Source organism: Coregonus lavaretus (genome assembly GCF_964263955.1).
Source record: "Coregonus lavaretus genome assembly, chromosome: 31".
In the NCBI taxonomy this organism is placed as follows: domain Eukaryota; kingdom Metazoa; phylum Chordata; class Actinopteri; order Salmoniformes; family Salmonidae; genus Coregonus; species Coregonus lavaretus.
The window spans coordinates 605,961-610,306 of NC_140018.1; positions in this window are offsets into that span (position 1 = coordinate 605,961).

Consider the following 4,346-nt stretch of genomic DNA (forward strand, 5'->3'; position numbering starts at 1 on the left):
GAGACACACACACACACACACAAAACACGTACGCACGCACGCACGCACACACACACACACACACAAAGCACGCACGCACGCACACACACACACACACACACACACAAAACACGCATGCACACACACACACACACACACACACGCACACACACACACACACACACACACAAAACACGCACGCACGCACACACACACACACACACACACACAAACACACACACACACAAAACACACACGCACGCACGCACGCACGCACACACTCACACAAACACACACACACAAAACACGCACGCACGCACGCACACACACACACACACACACACACACACACACACACAGACACACACACGCAGGTGGTCTAAACAGAATGCTGTGAAGTGCTGCCCAGACAGTAATCCTACCCCAGTGTCCTACACGACTCCCATAGGAAACAAACATCACTTCCTGGTGTTACCAGATTTATTGTCCCCCCTCTTATAGTCTTTGACATACTCTGAAAGATGTCTTCCTTGTAATCTGTTCTTTCTTTGATTCATTCTGTCAGTGTGACAGCAGGGATATGAAGCACCTGAAAGAGAGAAATGTTTATATTCCTGCAAATACAATACATCTCCATTCAGATTGGTGTGTGTGTGTGTGTGTGTGTGTGTGTGTGTGTGTGTGTGTGTGTGTGTGTGTGTGTGTGTGTGTGTGTGTGTGTGTGTGTGTGTGTGTGTGTGAGTGTGAGTGTGTGTGTCTAAGTGAGAAGAAGGAAATACCCAGTCAAGGTTATAAACTGAAAAAGTAGATCATTGTTTCATTTTGAAGAATTGACTAAGCATTTATCAGCTGGTCATTTTCCTATCCTTGTATAAAGCAGCTACATTGTTTTAGCTCAAAAACACGTGCTCTACTGCTCTCTAGTGTGAATATGAGCACATGTCCTCTTTGTATCAAAAAACACACAAGCCTCTGAAAATGTCACTGGAACCTCATTGTAATCTCTTCACTCCACCTTGTGGTGAGTATTGGTACAGTCCCGTGTAGCTCAGTCGGTAGAGCATGGCGTCTTGCAACGCCAGGGTTGTGGGTTTCGATTCCCACGGGGGGACCAGTATGAAACATTTATGCGTTCACTAACTGTAAGTCGCTCTGGATAAGAGAGTCTGCTAAATGACTAAAATGTAAAATGTACTGAATCCCATTGTAATCTCTTCAGTCCACCCTGTGGTGACTATAGGTACTGCTTCCTACTGAAAGTGGATGAAAAGGGGTTCTGAGTCCCAAAATGGCACCTTATTCCCTATAAAGTGCACTACTTTGAGTCCCATTGGTTCCTGGTCAAAAGTAGTGCACCAAATAGGGAATAGGGTGCCATTTGGGACACAGTCAATGAAGGGTTCTAGATGTGGAAGAGAGTGATAGATACAGGTAACTGCCAAAATAAAGGAAACATTTGAGTAAATGTGAGTCGCTTATATGTTGAGTCAGGGTGTGTATATTCTTTGTTGTGTATGTTCTATGTTGTATTATCTAGTATGTGTATTTCTATGTTGGCCGGGTGTGGTTCCCAATCAGAGGCAGCTGTCGCTCGTTGTCTCTGATTGGGGACCATACTTAGGCAGCCTATTGGGCACTATTGAGTGGTGGGATCTTGTTCCGTGTGAGGTTTGTTGTGTGTTACCTTGGGACTTCACGTATCGTTGGGTTGTTGTTTTGTCGTGTGTTTATTTAGTTTAATAAACATGTACGCATTTCACGCTGCGCCTTGGTCTGACCCGTCGTTAGACGAACGTGACTAAATGAGGGATACAAAGTATATTGAAAGCAGGTGCTTCCACAGAGGTGTGGTTCCTGAGTTAATTAAGTAATTAACATCCCATCATGCTTAGGGTCATGTATAAAATTGCTGGGCAGGCCATTATTTTAGCTACCATGTCTATGCCCCCATAGGATGACAATGCCCCCATCCACAGGGCACGAGCGGTCACTGAATGGTTTGATGAGCATGAAAACGATGTAAACCATATGCCATGGCCGTCTCAGTCACCAGATCTCAACCCAACTGAACACTTATGGGAGATTAACAAAACACCAAAAGATAGAATTTCTCGTGAAAGAATCCCTCCAATTGAGTTCCAAGGTGCATGTTAAGCCACTTTATGTTGGGGTTTGCTTTAGTTTGGCAGTTACCTGTATGTGAAAGTAGTGATCCGACATGACTGATACTCACAGTAGCTGAGACCCCAAACCACAGGAACTGAGACTGACGTCATGGAAAACCAACACACACACACACACACACACACACACACACACACACACACACACACACACACACACACACCTTCAAAAGATGTGCAGTTATTATACATTTCATTCCCAAAGCTACAGTACCGGTCTGAGACAGGACCTTATTTACAGTACCTGTACATACACCTAATAAAACAGTATTTAATATCCCCACCCCCGTACATACACCTAATAAAACAGTATTTAATATCCCCACCCCTGTACATACACCTAATAAAACAGTATTTAATATCCCCACCCCCGTACATACACCTAATAAAACAGTATTTAATATCCCCACCCCCGTACATACACCTAATAAAACAGTATTTAATATCCCCACCCCCGTACATACACCTAATAAAACAGTATTTAATATCCCCACCCCTGTACATACACCTAATAAAACAGTATTTAATATCCCCACCCCCGTACATACACCTAATAAAACAGTATTTAATATCCCTACCCCCGTACATACACCTAATAAAACAGTATTTAATATTCCCACCCCCGTACATACACCTAATAAAACAGTATTTAATATCCCCACCCCCGTACATACACCTAATAAAACAGTATTTAATATCCCCACCCCCGTACATACACCTAATAAAACAGTATTTAATATCCCCACCCCCGTACATACACCTAATAAAACAGTATTTAATATCTCCACCCCCGTACATACACCTAATAAAACAGTATTTAATATCCCCACACCCGTACATACACCTAATAAAACAGTATTTAATATCCCCACCCCGTACATACACCTAATAAAACAGTATTTAATATTCCCACCCCCGTACATACACCTAATAAAACAGTATTTAATATCCCCACCCCTGTACATACACCTAATAAAACAGTATTTAATATCCCCACCCCTGTACATACACCTAATAAAACAGTATTTAATATCCCCACCCCCGTACATATACCTAATAAAACAGTATTTAATATCCCCACCCCCGTACATACACCTAATAAAACAGTATTTATTATCCCCACCCCCGTACATACACCTAATAAAACAGTATTTAATATCCCCACCCCCGTACATACACCTAATAAAACAGTATTTAATATCCCCACCCCCCTACATACACCTAATAAAACAGTATTTAATATCCCCACCCCCGTACATACACCTAATAATACAGTATTTTATATCCCCACCCCCGTACATACACCTAATAAAACAGTATTTAATATGCCTACCCCCGTACATACACCTAATAAAACAGTATTTAATATCCCCACCCCCGTACATACACCTAATAAAACAGTATTTAATATCCCCACCCCCGTACATACACCTAATAAAACAGTATTTAATATCCCCACCCCCGTACATACACCTATTAAAAACCTTCTGCCAAACACAGAAATAAGTAGTCTAATAGAACAGAAATCGTTAGCTTAACATAATTGTTTTTGTAGTCAACGAGTCATGTATGACCACTGCAAACCGCTGACGCACGCACAGACGCAAGCACTCACACACACACACACACACACACACACACACACACACACACACACACACACACACACACACACACACACACACACACACACACACACACACACCATATGATTAGCATTGCCTACCGTTTTGAAATTGTGGACATCCCAATAGAGGAAAGGGAGTGGACCGTCAGTATAAATAAACACAACAACTACTGTCTAATCTAGTTAAACTAATGTGGTCCCTAAGGAAAGCCACAGGGCGCTTAACAATGTGTTTGTGTGTTTGTGTCTTCTGAATGATTGAGTTATGAGAGAGAGAGAGAGAGAGAGAGAGAGAGAGAGAGAGAGAGAGAGAGAGAGAGAGAGAGAGAGAGAGAGAGAGAGAGAGAAAGAGAGCAAGAGAGAGAGAGACAGAGACAGAGAGAGAGACAGAGAGAGAGAGAGAAAGAGAGAGAGAGAGAGAGCGAGAGAGAGAGAGACAGATAGAGAGAGAGAGCGAGAGAGAGCGAGAGAGAGCGAGAGAGAGAATGAGAGAGAGAGAGACAGAGAGAGAGAGAGACAGAGAGAGCGAGACACAGAGAGAGACAGACAGAGAGAGA